This window comes from Mus musculus, chromosome 7 (assembly GCF_000001635.26).
Source record: "Mus musculus strain C57BL/6J chromosome 7, GRCm38.p6 C57BL/6J".
NCBI lineage: Eukaryota > Metazoa > Chordata > Mammalia > Rodentia > Muridae > Mus > Mus musculus.
Genome location: NC_000073.6, coordinates 68,791,315 through 68,799,819, shown reverse-complemented (window position 1 = coordinate 68,799,819; position 8,505 = coordinate 68,791,315). Strand labels below are relative to the sequence as shown.

The window sequence follows — 8,505 nt, the reverse complement described above, 5'->3', positions numbered from 1 at the left end:
CACTGTGTATACAAACTGCTCTTAAGGTCAGACCCCCATGCCCAGCAGTAGATAGCCAACACAAAATGAACCCAATGGCATTTCTGGAGGTGTTGTTTTGTCTCGTGACACTTTGTTTTTGGAGGTATGTTTTATGCTTTGTCTTACATTTTATTTTTTATATATCTTTTGTTTATATAGTATAGCTGCCAATTTTGCTGTTTTATGTGCACAAATGTGTGCATCTCATCGTATGTGTTGCTTCTTTGGATAATTTTTTTTGAATGTCTAATTGTTCTGTCCTATTATGGTTTTTTTTTTTTGTCTTTTATGTATTAGTATTGTTGCTGTTGTTGTTATTTGATGTGCCTATTTGTATTCTAGTGAGAACAAGAAGGGAAGTTGATTTGGGTAAATAGGGAAGTGGGAAGGGTCTGGGAGGAGTCAGAGGAGAGGAGACCATAACCAGAGTATACTGTATGAAAAAAAATGTATTTTCAACAAAAAAAATTAAAGCCAACTTATTCACCAGAAGATAAGAAGTGTCATAGACCAACTATAGGACAGAGAACAGATGGAGCTAGACTACCCCTGAGAGCAAACTGAGTTGACGCAGGCTAGCAAGACCACAACTGGAGGCATGAGTAACCATTTTCTCAAGAAATGCTCCAACGTCACTGAGTACAGACTCTGCTGATTCAGGGAGCAGGGCAAGGGCAGGGTCATGTTCATCACACCAGTGTCAGCACCTGCAGAGCAACAGGGCAGTCCCTGACAGCTTCAGACCATCTCAGGGAGCATGAGCTCCTGAGGCTTAGGAGACAGAGCCCTGTGTTCCTTCACTCCAGATCCTCCTAAGCCTGTAAAGACACCATTTTCACTGAAGCTGGAGGAGGAACTGCAGCTGCCTATTAACTTGTCATCTGCCTCGAGTGCTGAACACTCTAGACCAACCAAGTTGAAAGCAACTGTTCTCAACCTCCCTAATGCTGCCACCTTTCAGCAGTTCCTCCTGTTATGAAGATCTCCAACCATAGTATGATTCCTGTTGCTACTTTATAACTGTAATTGTCCTATTGTTAAGAATCGTTGTGTGAATATCTGATATGCAAGCTGTCTCACATGCAACCCCTGTGAGTGGGTCATTCAACCCCCAAGGGACTTGAGAGCCACAGATTGAGAACCACTGCTAATGTGTATCTGATTGTGTAACATATATGTCACATGATGAAAGGGAGAGCAGGGCTTAGCAAGATAACTTCATAGGTATAGATCCTGCAGCAAACCCTGAAGGCCTGAAACTCAACCCCAAGGACCTTCATATCCACACAAGGCACATGGCCTACCTTTGCCCACTCAGATGCACGCACACACTACATGAATGATTTGAAATATAAAACACTGTTGACGAGAAATAACCTCAAATAAGCAAAACCCATGGTTCTGCAAATATATACCAATAATGTGGGTGGGAAGAGAAGAAAATAGTGTCCCAAATCTGAGTATCATTAATGGTACTGAACTTATATTATTTACAAGGTAAAACAAAAGATGGACATGCATTTGGGAAGTTTTAGCTAAGGAGAGCCTGGATTTGGAGAATGAAGAGTATCTAAACTCTAATCAATGAAGTGCATGATCACATGTGTATATTACCAGATCTGCCTATCATCTCTGAATTCAAAGATTAATTGTAAAAAAAAAAAAAAACACTATGAATTTCAAAACAACAGAGCACATTTATTACAGAAGAAAGTCAAACCTGCACATCTTGAGTTTGTTGCACAATACTAAATGTTAGAAGGCCATTAGGAAGAGTTCAGTGTTGATATATTTAGAAAGAAGACAAAAATAACAAAATCCTTGATAAAATATATCCTAGAAACTTCAGAGTCAAAATTCAGAATGTCTTGAAATTACATATACTGCCAAAACCTGAGTCTTAGAGAAGGATAAAAAGTTAGATTTTTTTTTCCCTTTAGAGATTTACTAACATGACAGAAAAGCACAGAGGTTGGGGGAGATGCTTACCAAGCAAGCATGGTAGACACTGCTCATCCCCACTATGGGATGAGGCAGGGGGATTGCTGCAAATTCAAGACCAGCCAGGGCTTCATAGCTGGTCTGTATACTCAAGAAGAAAAAGCAGAGAAAAGAGGGGAGGGAAACTGCTTACTAAGGTTTAAGTGTTCCTTTCAGGAGGAGAACTGCAGAAAAATGGCTGCCCTCTTCACTTCTGATCGCCTTGCCCATGGTCATCGCACGCTTGCTCTGAGAGACTTCCATAAGAATGTCACTTCAAATTAAAACAGTTTAAAGCTGAATCCAAGGACCAGAAAAAAATTAGAAATGCCAAATATTGTAAGTAGAAGGCAACAGAAAAAAATGTCATCAACAGATCAAACCCAGAGGGAAAAGTCGGAGGCCACAGGTAAGAGAAAGGAACCAAAGACACATGGAATGGGATAGAATGACAACACCACAGGACAGGGTCACAGGAAGCAGTCTCAGTAAAGGTAAAGTAAAGGTTGCCTTTCAAGAAGAAAAAATGGAATCCTCTTGGCTAAACAAAAACAAAGCTCGTTTGTACACTCGCTTAAGATAGACTATTGAAAACAGGAAGAGGCGTAATGTTTGAAACTAAAGAATAAAAATGAGGCTATGCCAGGTAAGTATTAACAAGAAAAATGACAATATACACGCAGGCTGGCAGTAAGAAAGAAGGTACATTCTCCTCAGGGTATGGCCAGGAACACAGAAACCACTGCACATAATTCTGATAGAGTGGATTTAGTGCAGCCAACCCACAGGTTTGCAGGAAAGACGGGGCTATACTCAGAAGGAGAGAGAGAGATGACCGCATCGGTGCTCTGGGTTTCAGGATTGCTGGGGTGTCTATAGGTGGTCAGTGATAGCAGGATTCATGGTGCGACACAACGCAGGCAGGCAGAGGGGATAAGTGTTGAAACTGTAACTTCTCTATCCCTTCTACTCAATGACCCCTTTCTAAACCTCTCTCTGGCCTGCCTGAAATCCAGCTGAGAAGGGAACATGAGGCCCTGACACTACTGCACATGACCGGCCTCCTATAGCACTTATGCAAAGCATAGCTGGACTGAGAGCATGTGGAGAACAAGTGGGCCCAGGAAAGTCAAAGAATGATGCTAAGTGCATTGGATATTTTAGAAGGGCAGAATCAAGTGCAATCAAACAGTAAGCGGGAGCTTATGTGAACTGAACAAGATAGCTTGAAAATTATATGCTGCAGCTGGGATATATTGTGATGGTAAAGTACTTGCTTAGCATGAACTGGGGAGGAGATGGAAGGGAGGGAAGGAAGAAGGGAGGGGAGGGAGAGGGAGAGAAAGAAAGAGACAGAGACGGAGAGAAATAAATGTTCAAGGACTGGACCTGTGGGAAGGAACTTGCTTTTGTTACAAGCTTTTATTGTAAACTCTTCTTCAATCATGACATGGAATCACAGGTAAATCCCAAAAGATGTCTAGCAATACTTTGTGGGACTACTCTTTGAAGGGAGGTGCTGGCCTTCATGGTGGGTTAAGACAAAAAGTATATATAAGCAGACCGTGAAACCACAGGACCAAAGAAGAAAGGTGTGTGAGTGGGTCTAGAGAATTAAAAATGTACCAAGAGAAGTGTATTGAGGAGTGTGTGTGTGTGTGTGTGTGTGTGTGTGTGTGTGTTTTCATGTACACATGATTGTAAAAGCAAGATAGAATGCATTGAAGGATTTTGAGCAACCTGCCAACATTGATAACATCATTGAAAGAATGAGAAAGAATGGGCAATATCAATCTGAGGCAGGAGTGTAAGACTCACGACTAAGAAGTTAAAAGGAGAAACTGACGACTGTATATAAGATTAAAGCTAAGTACTTGAAGTCAGAGGAGAGAAACCTAAGAAAGAAGAACTACAGGAAGCAACTCAGAAAAGGGTCTGGGGGGCTGCAGAGTCGAACATCTGAGGAGGAAGTGTTCAACAGGACGTGCGTTTGAGGGTGACCAAGAAGGTTCTGCCCATTACAGGAAAAACATTCCACTGTGGTCAGCACCACTGTGGAAGCCCAAAAAGGAACTGAGGTTGAATAACCCACCACCAGCCTTTCGTGTTGCCTCCAGAACTTAAAAGGGGTATGAGTCTACCATGAAATCTCCAGGCACAGGAGCTGCACAAGTGGTCAAAGCAGGGTTGGTCTCACAAAGCAAGAGTGTAGCCCAGTGGTTACAAAAAGTGTAGCCCAATGGGTGTAGCCCAATGGTTTAGAGTGCTCTTTTTTTTTTTTTTTTTTTTTTTGATGCAATGAGACTAAAGCTAATGTTTCCCAGTATTATTATACAGACTCCCACTTGTTTCAGACAGGAAAACCTTCCTTGTTATTGTTTCATGGCAGTAGTTATAAACTGCCATAAACTGGCCTGAAACTTACAACTTTAGGAGAAACCAACTGGTAAAACATACACAGACGTTACACAAAGTGATTTGGACCAAATTGGTTTTAATTTTGCTTATTATTACAGAAATAAGTATACTTTTGGCATTTTGTCAGTTCTAATATAGAAATCATTAAAATTTTCCCTTTTAATATAATATAGTTCAAAACAAAATTAATGATTAAAACAGTATGAATTATAATTATATTTTAATATTACTGCTGGGAAGTTAAATTAGCACTAATGAAGACTCTAACTTTGATTTTCAAAAGACACGTGTTAATTATTTCAAAGGGAGACTTAAAAATAAGTCAATTTGCACTTTTGGTCACTGTAAATTTAATCTTTTCAATCAATATTTTAATTAGTTGCACATAAGGAAACTTTTCATATGATACAATAGTTTTTAAGAACTTGAGACCTCCAAACAGCATCTTCAAAGTCATTAGCACATAATACACTTGAATAAATCGCAGTTTCCAGGAGAGTTCCCTTAGAAGGGGTTGTGAGATTAGCTATTAAATCACTGCCCAGCAAGGCATGGTGACACACTTGTCTATTCCCAGTGCTACGGACACAGAGGCAGGTGGATCTCTGTGAGTTCTAGGTCAGCCTGGTCTACAAAGTGAGTTCCATGCCAGCTCTCAAATACATCCTTGATACCAGTATCTGGTTCAAGAAGTTAGGGAGGGTCTGGGATGAGTTTGGTGGAAAAAAGTGTTATCAGAATATTCTATGAAAAAATTAAATACAAAATAATAATAAAAGAAAGTTACTTTAGAGAGATTAGCTTTCCACCAAATAATATGTAATATTAATGAAACTCTACTGGAAAGTTCTACATTTGTTTGAGGCTTTTATAGTGTTCTACTAAAATAATTTTCCATATTTATGTCATTTTTTATTTTATTCACTGATTCTAGATGAACTTTTTAAAATATAGTTTCAATATTGACATCTTGCAATATAAATGTTTATTATTCTTATACTTTCTTAAGCCCAGTAGTCACTAGATATGTGGCCCCAATGGCAAAATGGAAAACCTAGATTTAAACCAGCACGATAAAATGAAATACATACATACATGCATACATAATACATACATACATACATGCATATATATACATATATATATATATATATACAAACATGCATACATGAATAAACCATGTGATAAACAGCACATTTTATTTTGATGTATTTGATTACACTTTATTTTCTCCTCTTTATTTCCTCAGTTTTATTTTAAAAATCATTTTTAGGAATTTGATATTAGTAGGTATGCCTGTTTATGTGTGTTTAAGTATTTTCTGATCATAGATTCATCCCATATAGCTTAATATTATTAGTTTTGTGGAGTCCTGTTGTTTTGATTTGATGGAACTTATATGAAATTACAATTATTGGTTGCTTGAGAGAACCCATAAGTTTTATATTTGACTTTTTTTAAAATTTCTATATTTCTTGTTACACATAATAGCTTCCTGATTCTTGTTTACTTAGTCATTTTCTTGATTCCAAAGCTATACAAAGGCTACATAGCGATATAAATGGACTCTCCCTACAAACACTATTAGCCATTTCTATTTACAAAGAGAGGTTTTAAAATGCAAAGAATTGCAGAATAAAATGGAACACTTTCTTAGTAATACAACTTGACTAATCATTATGTATATAAAAATGTAACTTTGATTCATCTTTAGGAAGTATGTTAATGGAATCTATTATAGCAATTACTTTGTGAAAAACAGCATGATAATCTGAACAGATTCTTCAGAGCATTTTTAAAGAGATATAATGTTTGCAATCTTTTTCAAAAGGAAAACACAGCAAGGCAAAGAAAAGAAAACTCTTTACTTGATTAAGAATGGATAAGAAACAGGAGAAATACAGAAATACAGCTAATACCATAGTTGATCATGAAGCCTTAGGAGCAATCCTACTAAAATCTTAGAAGTGATACACTGCACTCTTTTGCCTCATAGTCATTACTGGACTTGTAGTACACAAAAAAATAATGGGTAGGGGGTATGTCAAATTCAGAATGGAAAATATGAACACGGCTTCTCCCATGGTTCATTCAAGAAATGAGTAGGATTTGCTACAACTAAATCACTGTAGCCACCAACAAAAGTCCCAAAGGATTTTCTCAAAAGTACAATGCTTCATGTTTTAGAGACATTTTTAGATTTACAGGAAACTGGACCTGTAGAATATCCTCGGATCCATCCCCACTTTCCCACAGTTCCCCCTGAGCACCCTGGAGTGGAGCATCAACTGAGGGGTTAATATTGCTACAAAACTGTCAGTTAAACTTTACAGCTTCTACCAGAGATGACTCTATGCTACACAATGATTTTACTTGTTTGCTTAGTCAGGTTCTATTACACATAGCTTTGATCTTCACAAATCTGAAATGGTACCCATCACTATGTTATTATTATAAAGACTTGCTTCACTGTTCTGGCAACTACCTGTGCCCAGCAAGAATTTTAGATATACTTAGTTTTATTTTATATGACTGAGTGCTTATCAGAGGTATGTATGTGCACTATGTACATGCATGGTGTCCGCTAAAGGCTAGAAGACTGTGTAATATGCTCCAGAACTAAAGTTACAGACAGCTGGGAACAGCCAGGTGGGTACTAGGAACAAGAATTCTTAGCCACTGAGATAGATCTCCAGTCCCCAATAAAAAATTTAAAACTAGAACATCAGGACCTAAGTACCCATTTGAAAGGTAAATAAAAGTATGAAAGCTAGCGAAAGGTTTGATTAGATGATAGGGAAGGCTTTGTATCATCACATAACCCGAACATGGACTACTTAGAACAATTTGAGTAACTGCAGACATACGTAGTTAGGATAATGATTTATAGATCACATCCTAAAGCTACGCATATCCTTATGGAAATAAAGGTAGGCAGTTCATAGAACCAGACCTGATAAGTCTTACCTTTCACCCCAGAACTTGAGAAGCAGTGGCAGAGTGATCAGGTGTCTGTGGCAAGTCTGCGACATGAAGTGTTTTCTCAAAAGAAAGAAAAAAGTAGGTATTTAAAGGTAGTGATTAAAAGTGTACCCTGAACATAAATATACATTACACTGGACACAGGTTCCACTATGTTCATAGCAGCCTTGTTTATAATAGCAAGAAGCTGGAAAGAACCCAGATGCCCCTCAACAGAGGAATGGATACAGAAAATGTGGTACATTTACACAATGGAGTACTACTCAGCTATTAAAAAGAATGAATTTATGAAATTCCTAGGCAAATGGATGGACCTGGAGGGCATCATCCTGAGTGAGGTAACCCAATCACAAAGGAACTCACACAATATGTACTCACTTATAAGTAGATATTAGCCCAGAAACTTAGGATACCCAAGATATAAAATACAATTTGCTAAACGCATGAAACTCAAGAGGAACAAAGACCAAAGTGTGGACACTTTGCCCCTTCTTAGAATTGGGAACAAAACACCCATGAAAGGAGTTACAGAGACAAAGTTTGGAGCTGTGACGAAAGGATGGACCATCTAGAGACTGCCATATCCGGGAATCCATCCCATAATCAGCTTCCAAATGCTGACATCATTGCATACACTAGCAAGATTTTGCTGAAAGGACCCAGATAGAGCTGTCTCTTGTGAGACTACTCCGGGGCCTAGCAAACACAGAAGTGGATGCTCACAGTCATCTGTTGGATGGATCATAGGGCCCCCAATGGAGGAGCTAGAGAAAGTACCCAAGGAGCTAAAGGGATCTGCACTCCTATAGGTGGACCAACAATATGAAGTAACCAGTACCCCCGGAGCTCGTGTCTCTAGCTACATATGAATCAGAAAATGGCCTAGTCGGCCATCAGTGGAAAGAGAGGCCCATTAGTTGTACAAACTTTATATGCCTCAGTACAGGGGAACGACAGGGCCAAGAAGTGGGAGTGAGTGGGTGGGGAGCATGTGGGGGGACTTTTGGGATAGCATTGGAAATGTAAATGAAATAAATACCCAATTAAAAAAAAATATATATATATATATAAAAGATTCTTACAATAGCAAAAAAATTCACCCAA

The 8,505-nt window shown here is 38.5% G+C and overlaps 1 long non-coding RNA gene across 1 annotated transcript in view; it reads right to left on the bottom strand.

Annotated features, from left to right (window-relative positions):
• Nucleotides 1-7,498, bottom strand: part of Gm34612 — a 26,373-nt gene extending 18,875 nt beyond the window's left edge. The window contains exon 1 of the long non-coding RNA XR_391570.1: nucleotides 7,387-7,498. This is a non-coding gene — a long non-coding RNA (predicted gene, 34612). The remainder of the gene's footprint in view (nucleotides 1-7,386) is intronic.
• Between the last annotated feature and the right edge of the window lie 1,007 nt (nucleotides 7,499-8,505).